This window comes from Gossypium hirsutum, chromosome D11 (genome assembly GCF_007990345.1).
Source record: "Gossypium hirsutum isolate 1008001.06 chromosome D11, Gossypium_hirsutum_v2.1, whole genome shotgun sequence".
Lineage (NCBI taxonomy): Eukaryota > Viridiplantae > Streptophyta > Magnoliopsida > Malvales > Malvaceae > Gossypium > Gossypium hirsutum.
Genome location: NC_053447.1, coordinates 53,479,463 through 53,498,741, shown reverse-complemented (window position 1 = coordinate 53,498,741; position 19,279 = coordinate 53,479,463). Strand labels below are relative to the sequence as shown.

General features: G+C 32.2%; 1 non-coding gene across 1 annotated transcript; it reads right to left on the bottom strand.

Annotated features, from left to right (window-relative positions):
* Positions 1 to 1,769: 1,769 nt before the first annotated feature.
* Positions 1,770 to 1,875, bottom strand: LOC121223984 (small nucleolar RNA R71). Its single transcript, XR_005921448.1, has one exon. It is a non-coding gene; the product is annotated as a small nucleolar RNA R71 (small nucleolar RNA).
* Between the last annotated feature and the right edge of the window lie 17,404 nt (positions 1,876 to 19,279).

Here is a 19,279-nt window from a genome sequence, read left to right as displayed (position 1 = left end):
TCCACTATTCAATCATCCCTTAATCATTCCTCATTTCATCCATCCTTTCATTTCTCTCTAACTTTCATTCTTTTCCTTTAGCTAAGTAATTCCTAGAGAGAAAACTTTCTCTTGGCCGACCACATTGAGGAGCAGTTTGTGGAACAACCTTGAGAATTGTTGGAAGCTGTCATGATTAGTGACCACACTTATAAAGAGTTTTTCTTCTTTTTTGCTTTTCCTTAATTATTCATTATGTTTGCAAGTTGCTTTGTTGTTTTTCATTAATGATGATAGATTAATTTTATTTAGTTAGAATGATTGCATTTATTTAATAAAGTTCATTTGAGTTATGTTCATAATATTCTGTGCTTCAATCAATCATGCTTTCAATTAAAATCATGCGTGTATTTCATTCATTAAAATGTGATTGAATGCATTAGAATTAGTTGCCCGATCCTGACCAGACGACAATTAATGGACGCAATAATTGAAAGGTGTATGCTTAATTTAGATCCTGATTCGATTAAATTAAAAGCTTGTAATAACTCGGGATAGGTCTATTACCTTGCATAACTTTTAAGGTTGTGTGATTAAATTGTTTCAAACCTGATCTGTCCCTGTTACTTCACATAAACTATAAGAAACCCTTAGTTAAATTGCTCATGTTAGTATGTAAGCTTTTCTAAGGAAAAGATTTTGAAAGGACTTAATATTGGTTTTGAAAAGTTCATGAAAGATTGAGTTGTGATAGAAGGTTTTCCAAAACATTATGAGCATGATAAAAATGAACCAAGTTGAATGATGTGATTATTCTAGCCTATTCATGTTATCATTGTTGAAATCTGGTAAATTTTGTTGCTAAATCCATCTCTCCTTTTATTTCATACATTGCATTTAGGGATCATCTTGCATTTAGTTCATTTAAGTTAATTTAATCATCAATCAACACTCAGAATTATTGTGTTTCTTTTACCAAATTGTTGAATATTAATTTTACAAAATATTAATTATCATATATAGTCCTTGTGGAGACGATAACTCTTATACTTACTTATTACTTGATAATGACTATTTACACCTGCACAAACCACGCATTAGTAGTTTTTGGCACCGTTTTCAGGTAATGTTGCCTTAATCATTTTTGTGAAATTATTCTTTGCAATTTGGTTTTTATTTTATTTCTAACTTTACTAATTAATTCTATATTCTTTAATTTTTTTGTGATTTTATTTTCAAGTGTTCATGAGCATAGATTGAATAATCGATTTATTACTTATAGACCCTGAAATTGAGTGGACACTTAGACGAAGAAGACGCGAAAGATTAGCTCAAAGACAAGCCAAAATTGACCTTGGAAATCAAAATGATGTTCAAGGGAATGGAGCCGCTAATGTTCAAAATCCAGTCCTTATTGCTGATGATAGGGATCGTGCCATAAGACAGTATGCTATGCCACTTTTTAACGAGTTAAATCTGAGAATTAGGAGACCAGAGGTTGAGGCATTGCAGTTTGAGTTGAAACCTGTGATGTTTCAAATACTTCAAACCATGGGCCAATTTAGTGATATGCCCACAAAAGATCCATACATTCACCTTTTTAGAGGTGAGCAATTCATTTAAGATAGACTGTATAATTGAAGAAGCATTGAGATTAAAGTTGTTTTCGTATTTGTTGCGAGATCGAACACGAGCACAGCTTAATTCGTTGCCACGATATTCAATATCTACTTGGCAAGAATTAGCTTTGCACTTTTTGGTAAAGTATTTCCCACCTAGCAAAAACACTAAGTTGCGAAATGAGATTACCACTTTTCAACAATTGGATGACAAGTTCCTATACAAGGCGTGAGAAAGATTCAATGACTTACTTCGTAGATGTCCTCACCACGGGATTCCACCCTATATCCAGTTAGAGACATTTTATAACGGTCTGAATGCACACATAGGGTTGGTGGTAGATGCTTCTTCGAATGGTGCTCTTTTTTCAGAGTCTTATACTAAGGCTTACAAAATCATTGAGAGAATAGCCAGTAACAATTACCAGTGGCTGACAAATCGAGCAGCTTTAAGAAGACGAGTAGCCGAAGTGCATGAACTAGATGTCCTTACTTCACTCTCAGCTCAAGTATCTTATATCTCTTCAATGTTGAAATAGTTTGCTACTAATGGTTTTAATCTTGTTGTAACCCAACCATCAAGTTAATTCGAGGTTATTTCCTACGTATATTATGGGGATAGTTATTCTTTTGAGAATTTTCCATCAAATCCTGAGTCAGTTTACTATGTAGAAAATCAACACCAAAATAAAAATAGATAAGGACCACAGTTTAACTTCTACAATCCTTCAGGGCGTAATCATTCAAACTTTTCTTGGATTAACCAAGGAAATGGATCAAATAACACTTACATGCAACATATACCAAGTCAACCCTAAGGGTTTAATCAACAAGTTCCAAAACCACCACCAGCTAAATCATCCAATAGTTAAAAAAATTGTTAAAGGCGTACATGGATAAAAATAACGCCTTAATCCAAAGTCAAACAACAACACTAAAAAATTTGTAAAACCAAATGGATTAGTTAGCTATGGAGCTTCGTAACCGATTGCACAGAGCCTTGCCAAGCGATACAGAAAATCTAAGGAATTTAGGTAAGGAACATTGCAAGGTAGTTGCGTTATGGAGTGGTAAGACTTTGGAACCCAAAGTAGTTGAGGTTGAAGAACAACATACCAAGGGAGAGGAAAGTCAACCAACAATTGGAATTCTTGCACCCAAAGAGCTAAAACTTACAAAGTTTGATGAGGTAAAATTTAAACTAGTGAATTCTAATAAGCTAACATCTTCTTTAGATGCAGATTTATCTCCTCAGAAAAGTTGTCCAGTCCCAACCAAAGGTCCATCACCTCTATATCCTCAAAAATTCCAACCAAATAAGCAGAGACAAGAGGTACAATTCATGAAGTTTTGGGATGTTCTAAAGCAACTTCACATCAATATACTATTGGTGGAGGCCTTAAAACAAATGCCCAACTATGCGAAGTTCATGAAAGATATTCTATCTAAGAAGAAGAGACTTAGTGAGTTTGAGACAGTAGCTCTAATGAATGAGTGCAGTACATTCTTACAGAATAAACTACCTTCAAGATTGAAGTACCCGGAAGCTTTACTATACCTTGTAATATTGGAGAATCTTACTGTGGTAAAGTTTTGTGTGACTTAGGTGCAAGCATCAACTTGATGCCAAAGTCTATTATCAAGCTGTTGGGAGTAAGTGAAGTAAAACCCAAGACTGTTACACTCAAATTGGCAGTTCGATCTTTAGCATATCTAGAAGGAATGATTGATGATGTTTTGGTAAGAGTAGACAAGTTTATTTTTCCTACTGATTTCATTGTCTTAGATTTTGAAGTAGATAAAAGAGTGTCGATCATCCCGGAGAGACCTTTTCTAGCCACGGGAAGAACATTAATAAACGTGCAAAAAGGTGAACTCACCATAAGAGTTTAAGATGATCAAGTAACATTTAATGTTCTTAAAGCAATGAAGTTTTTCGATCCGATGGAGGAATGTTCAGTGATGGAAGAGCCAGAAACCTTAGTTTCTATGGAATAGGAGAATAGTTTTATTAAATACCCATTGGAGAATAGTTTAGGGTCTCAGTCATTGGAAGATGAAGAAGGTAATGAAAATATGGCTTTGATGGAAGCCAATTCGAGAAGCTATGTTCAACTAGCATGGTTTGAACCCTTAAAGTTGGAAGTTTGATAATTCGCACAATTGAAGTTCTCAATCGAAGAACTGCCGAAACTCGAACTTAAGGTACTTCCTTCCCATTTGAAATACGCTTATTTGGATAACAATTCTACTTTGCCTGTGATTGTTTTAGCAGAACTAACAGAACACCAAGAGGAGCAACTGGTCGAAGTTTTAAAGAAACTTAAAAAGGTGATTGGTTGGACCTTAGCTAGTAATCGAGGAATAAGCCCATCCTTCTGTATGCACAAGATTATCCTAGTGGAAGGCAAGTGAGCTATAATTGATGGGAAAAGGAGACTCAATCCAAATATGAAAGAAGTAATGCAAAAGGAAGTTATCAAATGGTTAAATGCGGGAATTAGCTACCCCATCTCAGATAGTTCATGGGTAAGTCCCGTATAGTTTGTACCAAAAACAGATGGAATCACAATTGTTGAAAATGAATGAAATGAGTTAATCCCAACGAGGACGGTCATGGGTTAGAGAATCTGTATTGACTACATAAAATTGAACAAAGCTACTCGTAAGGGTCATTTTATGCTCCCTTTTATGGATCAGATGTTGGACTGACTAGCAAGTAATGGATTTTATTGTTTCTTAGATGGATATTCGAGATATAACCAAATATTTGTAGTCTCGAAAGACCAACACAAAATGAATTTTACTTGTCTGTACGATACATTTATTTTAGGCGAATGCCTTTCGGATTATGTAATGTATTTCAGCGATGCATAACGACAATATTTACTGATATGGTTGAATTTGGCTAAGGTATTAAAGTATGTGAAGAGAAAAATCTTGTCCTTAATTGGGAGAAATGTCATTTTATGGTTAAGGAAGGGATTGTCTCAGGACACAAAATTTCCAGAAATATTATTGAAGTTGAAAAAGTAAAGGTGGTTGTAATTGAAAAATTACCACCTCCAGTTAGTGTGAAAGAAGTTAGAAGTTTCTTAGGCCATGTTTGTTTTTACTGAAGGTTCAATAAAAGATTTTTCAAAAATTTCTAAACCTTTGTGTATGCTTTTAGAGAAAGATACCATTTTTGAATTTAACAAAGCATGCTTTGAATCTTCTGAGGAATTAAAGAATCGATTAATCTCAGCCCCAATAATCATTACACTTGATTAGAACTCACCTTTTGAGTTAATGTGTGATGCTAGAGATTTCGCTGTTAGAGCTATGATGGGTCAAAGAAGAAATAAAATGTTTCATCCTATCTACAGAACTTTGACAAGAGCCTAGCTTAATTACACGGTAACTAAAAAAGAACTCTTCGCTATAGTTTTTTCTCTTGACAAGTTCCGTTCTTATCTCATAGGTACCAAAGTTACAATATTTACTGATCATGCAACCATTAAATACTCGCAAAGAAAGATGCTAAACCGAGGCTGATTCGATAGATGCTTTTACTCTAAGAAATTGACCTTGAGATCCAAGATATAAAAGGTGTTGAAAACTAAATAGCTGACCATCTATCGAGGTTAGAACAAAGCAAGGTAACTCATTTACTTGTTCCAATCAATGAGAATTATCCAGATGAGCATATCTTCGAGGTAAGTCAAATTCATGAGATTATATGGTTTGCTGATTATGTGAATTATTTAGCATGTGGAATAGTTCCTTGAGAAATGACATAGCAATAAAGGAAGAAATTCCTTCACGATAGTCGGTATCATTTTTGGGAGAATTTGTTTTTGTTTAAACAATGTGCAGATAACATAATCAGAAAGTGTTTAGTTGGAAGTGAAATTGGTGAGATCTTGTACCACTGCCATTCATCTCCAAGTTGGGGATAGTTTGGTGGTTCTCGCACTGCAGCGAAGATTTTACAAGTAGGATTTTTTTGGCCTACAATGTTCAAGGATGCGTATGCGTTTGTGAAAAATTGCGATAGATGCCAAAGTACCGAGAACATATCAAAGAGGAATGAGATGCCCTTGAAAATCATTTTAAAGGTAGAATTATTTGACGTATAGGGCATTGATTTTTTGGGACCGTTTCCTTCTTCTTATGGTAACATGTATATCTTAGTAGCTATATATTACGTATCCAAGTGGGTTGAAGCCGACGCATACCCAACGAATGATGTTAAGGTTGTCATGCTATTCTTACATAGTGTTTGCAGGATTTGGGACTTTAAGAGCTATAATTAGCGATGAAGAATCTCATTTTGTAAATAAATGGCTTAAGTGGTTGCTTGACAAGTATGATATGAAACACAAAATTGTCACTGCCTATCATCCATAGTCAAATGGGCAAGTTGAAACGGTAACCCATGAGATAAAGGTATCATTGGAAATGTAGTGCGACCTAACAGAAAATATTGGTCCCGAAGGTTTGATGATGCTCTATAGACCTATCGAATTGCTTTTAAGACACCATTAGGAATGACTCCTTATCGGTTAGTCTTTGAAAATATATGTCATTTTCCACTTGAGTTGGAAAATAAAGCTCACTGGGCCTTAAAACAATTAAATTTGGATCTAAAGCAAGTTGGTGAGAGAAAAATGTTACAGCTTGATGAGCTTGAAGAGTCGAGGTTATTTTCATACGAGAATGCCAAGATGTATAAAGAAAAGACTTAAAGGTAGCATGACAGTCGTATACAACCTCGAGAATTTAGAGAATGACAAAAAGTGTTGTTGTTTAATTTGAGGCTAAGATTATTTCCGAGAAAACTCAAATCCCGATGGAAAAGTCTTTACACCATTCACAAAGTTTATCCATATGGAGCAATAGAATTGCACAACAATGAGGGGGTACATCTAAAGTTAACGATCAACGTCTCAAACACTTTTGGGATGGTGAAGTTGAGCGAGTTGAAACCTTGTTTAATTTAATAGACCCTTGATTTTTCATATTTTTATTTTTAGTAAATGACATACTTAGAAATTATTTTTCTTAAATTAGTATATTAAATTAAATCTATTTAAGGAGATTGGAATTTAAGCAGGACCATTTGTGACCCCTCCAACCTTTCTTGGAATATTAATTTAATGTAATTTTCAGAGAATTTTTTAAGTAATCCAAAAGAAATTTTTAATTTTAATTCTAATTGTTTATGTTTAATAAAGTGGGTCAAAATTTGCCCAAGTACTAGTTAGTTTATTTTGTTAAGATTAGTTAATTTTTAAGTACAGTTTGGGCTTGAGGCCCAAAACAGTGAAGAGGAGAAAATACCCACTCATTGTCGTCCATAACACCCTCCAAAACCCTAAGTTTGTTGCCACATATATTTCCCTCCATACTTGCTGCCAAGTATTTCCTTGTAGCTAATCTTTTTGCTACAAATTTGCCCTAAAGTTGAGGAGATGAACACCCCGAAGTTAGGTGACTGAGAGATTTGGGCAGAAAAGGGAGTCAAGTAAATGCAAACCAACACAGCTCCCAGGAAGATAGCAAGAAGCATTCAGATTCCAACAAATATGAAAAGCGTGAAACATTTGATAATACAGTGGGATGACAGTGCAAGTGCTGTTACTAAAACTTGAGTCGCTGAAAATGGAAAGAAGTTGAAAGAAACTTGACGAAATTGATTTAGCTCTCCTTATGTTGGAAATCAAGCATGACCTTGACCATTAACCATCTTATTTTGCCAAAGTTGATGTAAACTTGCATTGATGATGAATTCTTAAATCTGCATGAGAGTAAACCTTGGAGATTTATCTTTGGGTTATAACATGGTGTCTCTTTGATGTTTATTTTTGCTCCCTAATCATGTTCTACTATTGAACGACTACAGAGCATTTAGAGATTATCATCAATTTCAGGTATTGTCTTCTTGATTTCCTTTAAAAACGAACACATTTTCTTTTCTTTCGTCCTGGGCTCTTGGCCAAGAAGAGTTGAAGAGCATCAAATCTTTGCATGGACTAGTTGTATGCATGATAAGGTAACTTTCATGAATTTCTATTTTGGATGCAGTCTTATCTTGAAGGGTACATTTTTCATCTTTTGAAACAAGACCAGAAAATCTCTTTTATCCTCTTTGTTATTAGATTTTTTTTTTGTAAAATATTTGTGTACTTTTGAATTTCTAACATAAATATAAGAGTTTGATATTTCAAATTAAAAAAGAAAATTAAGTTAGAAAAAATTGAGAGTATATTTACTTGCTACATGATTTATCGGCAAACATGAAAAATTTGTTTGCAACCAATTGAACGACTGGATGAAAAGAGGATGCATGTTGGTTGCTTTCCTTGTGCAGGCCTAAACATAGTTTGTAATCTTGTTAGTTAGGTTAAAAATGAAACTGAATATGAAAGGAAATACCCCTTTCATAGAGCCGTTTTATGTTTTCATAGTTATTGGAATGCACATTTATTGAAAATGATGATCATCCTACTTTTTTTTCTTTGTTCAAATGCGTAGGATGAATTCGGTATTTGTTTTTAAATCTATCTCTATTCTCTACCAGAGAAATGTAAGAAAGAATGATTTCTTTGTTTGGGGTTCCGAACAAAGACATAACAAATGCTACACAGTCGTGAAATAACATCATGAATATACAAGCTTACAACTAAGCAACTAAACATTATTTTGAAGAAACAAAAAATAGTAAAGGAATAAATCACTCCGATTACTTGGTTCTCATTCTATTCCGACATTCCCTTTGGTTGGATTCAAGTTGACAAAATTTTGGATAATTCATCATAATTTTAAATAAAAATTCATATCATAAAAGGTAATAATATCATGGATATTTTTGTACCTAGAATTAGATTGCATTTTGTTCCCCCCACTAAAAGAATAGACAAATTAGTCCTTATACATTAGATTAAGGAATAAATTGATATTTTCATTAAAAATTTCATTCATTTTTATCATTAAATGTTGATGTGACTGACAGAGCAAGTAGAAAAATGCGGTATATACATGCACCTTATGTTGATATAACATTTTACCACATCAACGAAAATTTTAAAAAATCTTTAAAAAAACAATTTTTTATAATGATTTGAAAGACCACATCTAGGATGAACTTAGACAACTGTTTGTCTAGGTTTATCTTGGATGTAATTTTTTAAATAATTTTATTTATTTTTAAGAAAGTTATTTAAAATTATTAAGAATTATAAGAAACTTTAAAATATTAATTAAAATTAATAACAAATTTTAAAAATTAATCTTAATTTATTTTAATTTTAATTTATTATTAAAGAAAGATATATTTTTAGGTGAACAATTAAACACCAAACCAAAAGACAACTGGTAGTGACTCCATTTTTATAAATGTCATTTGGTGGAATTAAAAATTCTTTTCACCACCAACCAAAAAAAAAAACCGTTATGACAATATTGAACCACATAATATGGTAAAATAAAACTTTTGCATTTGGAAAACTAGCATATACTACATAGCATTTGGGTTAACAATGTAAACATTATGCAGCTCTGAGTACAAAAACTTACAAGGCTTTTTTTTATAGCGTGTTTGTCTCTGGTGAGGTTTAAAATAACAATTGTGGTAAGATAGTTACTGTAACATTGAGATTGAATATTATAGCAATGAGTTTAAAAATAGCGGTGTGTATATTTGAATTCACACGCAGCTATAACAATGAGGTACGAATGAAAAATTATCCTATTAAGGATATTAGATTAGATATGATATTTAATAAAAGTTTTTAAATTATTTTATTTTTATGAAATTATTTAAAATATGTGAATTTGTAATTTTATTTAATAAAATATTAACATGTATCATAATATTTTTTATAAATATTTTAATTAATTGTATAATCATGTTTAATTAATTATTATATTAAATAATAAATATTTTAAATTATTTTTATAATTAATTCATTTCTATGTAACAATGTGAAGTATTATTTTCAAAAATAATAATATTAAATAAAATTTTAAAGTGTCTATTTTGATTTTTTAACATAACAGACAACCTGTTTTATTAATATTGAAAATTAAATTAGGATACACCATTTCTTTAAGAAGACAACCTCATTAAACTAGTTGCAATAATTTCTTTAACATTTCGATTTCGATTTCAATATCAAATTCACAATTCACCTCGATCAAAATGACTTCTAAAGGCTAACATGTCATGCATATTCTTAAAATTTCTAAAATCTTCATCATCTAATCTAGTATGTCTTCAAACGTAATTATGCAAAACCATTGATTGTTACATTAACAATTAAAACTTGCTTATAAAATGAATAACTTGTAATATCTCTTAATATTGACCATTTTTTATTCCATACTCCAAATGTTCATTCTATCACAGAGTGTGACGAAGAATGTCAATATAAACTCATCCTCCCAAATAGTTGTGCTAAGCTACTATTGTCCTCTACAAAGTTTTGTTTTCACCATCTATAAAAAAGAATTTAAATCCAAAGAGTAATGAGTTATGTTATATAAAATATTAGAAAATCGGTTTTAGAAAACATAACGGAAAATAAATTTAGGAAAAATAGAGTTTTAAAAAATTTTCTAAAATAATATATTGGTTGTGATATCTAAAGTAATAAACACTTAATCAAAATTGTACCTTTTCGATTTGTCTAGGATGAATGCTTCAACCGAGTAGTTTTCTCCGATATCCTCAAGCTTACATCTGTCGAGTGTGGGTTCGCTTTGAATCAGAAAATTTTTCACAAAAATTACTAGTGGGGTAATTTCACAATTTCTCTAAACTTTTGAGTCAAGTTGTAAATCAAAAAAATATATCTACAACTTTTCTAAAATAATCTCTTCAGATAATTCTTTACAACTTTCTCCTAAATTCAAGTGTGTGAAAATAATGACTTAAGACTCTTTTTATATAGGAAGAGTTTAGAGAGTTCAATTATAATTAAATTTAATCACCTTAATATTAAATTAATATAATCTTGATAAATATTAGATTAAATTTAATATTAAATCTTATTAAAATAATAGAATATTTATTTACAAGATAAGTACTAAATTAAATTTAATATTAAACTATTAAAATATTATTATTTTTGGAATAGTTAATTTGAAGTCAAATTCTCTGGTAGAGTCCCAGTAGAAGTTTAACTCTTCAACCGCTCAACTATCGAAGACTAATCACCGTCGGCTACTGGAATGCCGTCGTCGGCACCTTTGTGGTCGGTGATCCAGGTGCGACACTCTTACGACACCCCGAGCTGATTCGGTCTGGGTCAATGACGACCCGATTAGTCCAGTCTAGCCACCGGTTGGACCATCGACTTGATTTCACATATCGGGTCCGGTTCAACTAGTTTTTGAGTCTTGATCTCGATTTTGAGCTCCCGAGCCTTATTTACGATTTCAGGTCCAATTTTCAACTTTAATTACCCATTGTACCAATTGTCCAACTTGAAATTTAATTTCCAAAAATATTATATTAATTTTAAGTAATTTGATTAATTTAATTTTACTTGATCAAAATTAATTTTTCCAAAAATACTTATATTTTTCAAATTAATTTTTCAAGAAAATTCTTTAATCAAATTATCTAGTTGAACAATTCTCGCGATTATTTAATTTAACTCCAATCGACTCAATTAAATTTAATTTCACATCGAATAAATCACTCAATTAAATTATTTCCAAAGTCGTAGAATTTTCTTCTAATTCAAATGCAGTTCAATCGAACTTTTGTTGAGCTAGCGGAGGGACCAATCAGACATATACAATTAGACTCTAGTATTTGCCATTATGTCCTTAAGCATCGTTCCGATAATTCTCAATTACTTAATCATGGAGTCAACCCACAAGAAGTACTATGATTGAAAACTCCTTGTTGTATACTCTTTACGAAAATAATTCATCCAATTGCTTTGTCCAATGACCTCGTCATGTGTGTGTTACCCTCATATGATATCCTTGATTCTTTTGAGTTAAATTCGTTCACTCAATACTGTCATATTTTATCTTATTGTCACTATTGTGTCTTCTTAATGATTAATATGATCATTATCAACAAATGAATGTGATAAATTACTCGTTCAAGAACTAGCAACCCATGGCCACATTCCATATTTATCAATCCACACAATACCAATGAGAGGATATCATTAACTCTTTAATTGAGCTATGAAGTCTATTGTTGCTAGTAAAGCCATGCCATACACAAGTCATGTACCCAACATACTGGTTATGGGCTCAATCATCTTTAGAGCATAAGCCTCCACTTATATCAAAGCACATGAGTTGCATACGCATGATCATTGACTAACTCAGGATTTAGGTAAATCACACCATGAACGTTAAAAGTGAATTAATTCACAAACGGATTCAAAATTAATTCATCTTAGGTCTAGTCCAATGTATCATTCTACCAATGAATACACCTATGTCTCTACCCGTGGAGTCAACTGCTCTAATAGCCGAGACTAACCATTTCCCCAATTGGAATTGTAGATGACATAATAATCATTCTCAGTATTTGAATCAAATGCTCACTTTGATTCTTTTACTGAATTACAGACTCATTTAGATTATTTACTGAAGTAAGTTGTCTTTCTCGTAATGTAAACGTTCTTACACACATATCTTCAGTTTGAACTTAGACAATCAATGAGCTAATATTTGCTTGTCACAATTTCGCTATGCATGCAAAATATGGAAGACAAAAAACATAAAAATATAATAGTGAAATGTGAAATTAATTTTATTTATTTATCGTTCAAGTAAATAAAAAACAGTTACATATTTACTACAATATAATCACATTTCCTAACATAAAGTTGATTAATGTATCTTCTAATATCACTTATCATCATGCAAATGATTAAATTATAGTAAACACGAGCAAACATAGATCTGAACAAGTACTCAAAACGATATGCCTTTCAAAATCAAAAGCTAATGAAAATAAACAAATTGTTTGTAAGAAATATTTATTAAACTAAAATCTATCAAGTAGGAAAAAATAACCAAGAAATGAGCAAAAGAGTGAGAGAAACCAACGTCAATGTGGCTAAGTTCCAAATATGAAAACAAATAAAATAAGGTTGGGTAAGAAAATATTTTAACTTCTCAGGATAAAAAAGAAAAATTATAGATAAAATATTTTAACCCTACCTTTTCACCGTCTCTGCCAGTGAGATTTGTGATTTTCCACTGCACTAACCATTTACATCCAAACAACAGTGCAAGTACAGAATTGGTTCAGCCATCACCTCAATAGTGGAAAAGGTTGAACCAAAATGTGAGAAGGATTTATTTTAAGTTATAATCCTAAATTAGGTTACAAATAATATAAAGTTTATAATATATAATTTTTATAAAAAAAATTTATAAAATGTACAATAATTTTCATAATCTTTCTTATAAATAATAATATTTTTGTCGTAATTTTATAAAGTTAATTTTTAAAAATAGGTTTAAGCTATTCTATACTTAGTAAAAGTTGCAGGTTTAATTATTGTATTTTTATTTGGTAATTTTTAGTCCTTATACTTTTTAAATTTTAAAATTTCAGTCCTCGCCAAATGATAATTATTAAATTATTTAAGTGAAATTCTACTATTTTCAAAGTTTGATGCACCAAATATATTATCATATGTGTAATATCATGTCTGCTTATTATTGCCACATACTACTCATTAAAAATCCAATTAACGGATTACTAACTATCATTTTCCTTAAGATTGAAATATCAAAATTTGAAAAGTATAAGGATTTAGAATAATCCAATTAGAGAAAATGGATGAAACCTACAAATAGTATAGAACTAATAATTGAATTTAACCAAATGAATTTAATTGCTATTATTTGGGACAAGACTAAAATTTCAAAACTTGAAAAGTACAAGGACTAAAATTTACCAATTCGGCAAGTATAGGAATTAAAATTAATCAAATAAAAGCATAGGGTCTAAATCCATAACTTTTGCAAAGTACAAGGACTAATAACATAACTTAATCTTATAATTAAGTTATGGCCCGAAATTATAACTTTTTTTATAAATACATATATTATTTTTTATAATATATAGCTTGGACATGTAAATAAATTATATCCATACTTTTTTACTATAATTTTTTTATAAATAAGTATATTATAACACTTTTATATTACTTTTATCACAAGCAAATTATTTTTTATAATTTGTTTCTTCTTCATAACTTTATAAAAATATGTGTAAATATTTTGTATAATATATATTTTTAGTATTTATAATATAATTTTAGAAATTTTTTGCTATAACCATCCTAGACACTCGTATGTGTTCATGCTTATAATATAATTTTTTTAAACTTAAACTTGTATAAAAAATAATTTTTTAAAGTTAAATCATATATGAATATTTGGAAAGCTATAAGGTAATTAGATTTTTGTGTAATTATCTGTGTTTTTACTTCAATTCTCACGCTCTCCTTAAGAATTAGAAGGTGTAATTGGGGTGTTTCAATTACACTAGATTTAGTAGAGTCACCAATTATAATGGTTACCTAAACATACCACCATTATGTAATTACGAACAATTACATCCAAATTCAATTTCTAATAGTTTTTCAAACACTACCTAAAGTCTAAAAGTAATTTATTTCAAATAAAATTAAAAATAGAGATGTTATTTTTTTGTTTGAAAGTATGCTCGTTCTGTAGAATTCTTTGTAAGCCTGTTTTGTGGCTTTCTGTCTTCATTAGTAAGTTTTTTTTCCAAATTTTAATTTTTTCAGTATTATGGAAGAGGTGCTGGCAGATTTGCGGATAGAAGATGAGGAAGAAAGTCGGGAAGTGGAAGCTTAGTAGTTTGATCAAGGAGAAGGATCATCGAAACAAATTTCAAAATTTTTCCTAGTGTGATGTTTTCTTACGGCCACTGCAGTGAATTTCTAGTCGATGCGTACGATAGTGGCAAATATTTGGCACCCTCTAAGCAAAGTAACGATTACTGAATTGGAGAGAAAAGATTTCTTTTTCGTTTCTACTGTGACACGGATCGTGATAGAGTGATCAATGGGTCTCCTTGGATTTTCAACAATCATATATTACTTCTCCATGTTCTCAAAGATGACGAAGATCCTTTAGAGGTTTCTCTACTCTATGCAACTTTTTGGGTTCAAATACAAAGCCTCCCTATTGGTATGATCTTGGAAGCCATGGCTAGGCAATTTGGAGATTTTATAGGAACTTTTCTGGATTATGATGCAAAAGCCGTTGCAGCGGGATTAAGGAAATTTATGCAAATTCAGGTCCAAATTGACATCCGAAAACCGTTGAAAAGAGAAATTTTAAATTGCCAAAATGAAAGAATTTTTTGTTGTTTCCAAATATGAAAAGTTAACCACATTTTGCTTCTTATGTGGTAAACTAGGTAAACTAGGGCATGGTGAAAGTTTTTGTCCAAGTCAAATGGTGGAAGGTAGCAAAGAGTTGCCAATGGGATGAGACATCTCATTGAAGGCACCACCGCGACGAATGGTGGTCGACGGTAGTATCTGGCTAAGGGAACCATGATCTGATTGGAGAAATAATTAGGGGGAGTAAGGAGGAAATCAAGGGTCAAATCTTAGAAATCTTAGTCTTCCAATATTTATGTGTAATGATAGAGTGAATTTGGGGATAAATTTGGTCGGAAAATCTAATTCACTAAATGTGAACGATATGGAGAAATCAACCAACATTGGTGACGTAAATATGCATGAGAATCAACCTATTCTGATTATGGATGGTAAAGAAAAGGCCCAATACCAATGGTATCACGAATGTTTCTTTTGTTGCAGATTCGAATGAGATATTGAGGAAGTGGAATAACGTTCGCCAAAATGAATTATCTGCTAAACTTGCAGGGCAGGTTAGCCGGACATTATGAAAATCTTATGTTGGAACGTCCATGGACTAGAGAATCCACGGTCTGTTCGGAGAATTTAGCATGTGCTGAAAGAGTGTCGGCCCCACATATGTTTATTTATAGAATCTAAACTGGATGTGAGGAGAATGGAAAGAGTTCGTTGGAAGTATGATTTTCAAAATGGTATCGATGTTCCAGCTAATGGGTCTTGTGGGGGACTTTCTTTGGGTTGGAAAAGTGATTGTAATGTTACTCATCGTAGCTTTAATGAAGCTTATATTGATGTGATGATCATGAATGAGGAGAATGGGATTGAGCCGCGTTTTACCAGTTTCTATAAAACACCTGATACTAGACAAAGATCAATTTCTTGGGATTTACTCAAACTTTTAAGTTATAATTATAATGGCCCTTGGCTGGTCATAGGAGATTTTAATGAGATTTTCTCATATAGAGAAAAGAAAGGGGGACATATCTAAGATCAGAGACAAATTGAGCTTTTCGATAAGCATTAGAAACATGTGATTTAGTTGACTTGGGGTACCATGGTCGATGTTATACGTGGAAAAGAGGGAATTTTGCTTCCAACAATATTCATGAGAGATTGGATAGGGGAGTAGCCAACCCTAGTTGGTACAATTTGTTTCCTAATTATAAATTGACTCATTTGAAGAGCCCTTGCTCAGATCATTTCTTGATTTTGTTGGATACATAAGCTATGGCAATTTCGGGTAACAAAGCTCCCAAGACAAAGTTCAGAACAACCTAACTATTGGATGATTACTGTGAACGAGAGGTAAAATCCCTTTGAGAAGCGACCACTCATCTACAGATTTCGGAGCCTCTTCAAGTAGTTGGATAGGGTTTACATGATTGGGCTTTGAAGAGAAAAAAAGGGAAAAAGGAAAAGCTTCAAGGCTTACAAAGTCGACTTAGTGCTTTGTATGGTGTTAGGCCAACTGATGATATCCTTAAGAAGATTATTGAGAGACAAAACTTGATCTTATATTGAAAATTGATAAGTAAGAGTTGTATTGGGAGCAAAGGGCTTATTCGAATTGGCTGAAGTATGGCAACCGCAACACCAAATTATTTCATAGTTTGGCCTCTAAAAGACGTCGCACTAATAAAATCACCGGCCTAAAAGATGAGACGGGGGTTTTGTATACTGAGGACTCTGATATGTTGAATATTATTGTACGTTATTTTAAAAATATTTTCACAAGCATTAGGGAGGTAGAAAATGATGGGATTTATGAGGGGGTTACTACCAGAATTGATTCAGCGATGAATGAGTTTTTGTTGGCCAATTATAAGGAGGAGGAGATGCGGATAGTAATAAAAGAAATGGGACCTACCAAGGCGCTGGGTTTCGATGGATTTCATGTGATTTTTTAATAGATATGCTGGCACATAATTGGCACAGACGTAACACATTTTTTCTTTAGGCTTTAAATCGAGAGATCTCTTTGGAGAAGGTAAACTTTACAAATATGATGTCTTTGTTTCAACCAATTAGTTTATGTTCTATTTTGTATAAGATAATTTCCAAAGTTATTGCAAATAGACTTAAACTTGTACTTGATCAATGTATAGACGAGGCGCAATGAGTGTTTGTGTTAGGCCGCTTAATTTCTGATAATGTTTTAATGGTTTACGAGGTTCTTCATACTTTAAAAATGAGACGTAAAGGGAAGAAAGAATCATTTGCTCTCATTTTCGATATAAGTAAAGCTTACGATAGAATGGAATGGGACTTTCTAAAAGGCATGATGAAGAAAATGGGTTTTGCTGATAGATAGGCTGAGTTAGTGATGCATTGTGTTTCATCTGTATCTTTTGTAATGAACAAGAATGGTCTTTCAAGTGATCCTTTTCTTCTGGGACAGGGGCTTCGACAAGGAGATCTGTTAAGACCCTTTATTTTCTTATTATGTATGGAAGGCTTTTTTTCACTTGTACACTCGACTAGAGTAGAAGGCCAATTAAAGGGAGTTAAAGTTTGTAGAGCAAGACTAGTGGTGACACATCTCTTTTTCCAGATGATAGTATTGTTTTTGGAGATGCAAGTGATGAGAGAGGATAGGTTCTACAAGCCATTTTGAATAAATATGGACAAGCCTAGGTATGTAATTAGGTTATGGCTTACTTAGGTATTAGGAGAGCATTTTGCATAGAAAGATATTTGGGCCTTTCGACAATGGTGGGTCGCAGAAAGAAATAGGCCTTTCAACAGATTTGTGATCGTATACGAAAAAGAGTTAATAATTAGAGGGCTCGTTTTTTATCTCAAAGAAGAAATGAGGTTTTCTTTAAGGTCGTTTTCCAAGTACTCGTTATTTATTTTGTCTTGTTTCCTGCTTCTGAAATCTGTGTGTTTAAAGTTAGAGGGAATAATGAGTTATTTCTGGTGGCAAAAAAGCTCAACTTGGAAAGGTATTCACTGGTGTAATGAGTTGATGCCTATCTAAGGAGAGTAGCTATATGGGTTTTCGCGATTTAGCTAAGCTCAATATTGCCCTTTTAGCGAAATAAGGCTGGAGGTTGATTATGAATGTAGATTCGCTAATTACTCGTATCTATAGCACTAGATATTATCCAAATTCTACGTTTTGGAATGGAATATTAGGATATTACCCCCTATGCTTGGAAAAGTATTTTTGCAGCGCGAAAGGTACTGGAAGATGGTGTGGGATGGAGAGGGGGATTTGGGACTCAAATTGCTATCTAGACCAATAGGTGGCTCCCTTGGTGGGCTGGTGGTCGAATCAAGAACACCAGAATCAATAATAGCTATAGTCAAGTATCAGAGTTTATTGATCACTCAAATTGAAGTTGGAAAGAATGGCTCATTGCCAGTATTTATCCCCTGAGGAGGTAGTGGCTATTTGTTGTATTCCTTTGTCTGAATGTATAGAGGCTAATAATATTGTCTGGAGTGGTGAAACTTCTAGTGATTTTACAGTTCAGAGTGGATATCGAGCTTTGGCCAGCTCTCAAACTACAAATGATGATTTACAAGGAAACAAAACTCAATACAATAAGCTTTGGAGTCTACAAATTCCCCTTAAAGTTAAAATTGCTACTTGGCGCATTCTAATTAATCTACTTCCTACAGCTTGGAACCTATACAATAAAAGGATTTCGCCTATGCCTATATGTCCAAGATGTGGTGGTAAACCCGAAACCAATCTTCATGTTGTTAATAAGTGTGGCCCTGCACATGAGGTTTAAGATTTAGTAAAGATAAAGTGGTCTGATGATGTTATTGAAAACTCAAAATTATATAGGGTTTTCTATATAATATTACCACATTTTTACTTAATAAATGTGTTTATCTTAAATAATTATTGTTGAAATAAGTGAATTTTACTTAATTAGTAATTTTAAACATGAATTTAGAAAGTATGCGAAAATATGTTCATTTACATTATTTTCATGCATATTTTATATCAATTCATGTTAATTTATTAATGTATGTATTTTTCACTATGTAGGAGGTCCATTGGAGACCAGATTTAAATAAACAAAACATGGACATGAGCAAGTTATCCATGCGGATGACAAGACAATGCAACTTAGGGCATAAGGTTGATTATTTGACCCAATAAAGACGATGATGAAAGATGGACATGTCTACTAAGTTTTGGACTGAAGAACAGTCCAACAAGGGGAACTAAGAGCCAAAATTCAGCAATTAAAGGTGGTTGCCCAAAATAGGTTTTGGGATAATTAATTGAATGCCCTTACAGTTGGAAAATAATCAGAATTCAGCCCAACT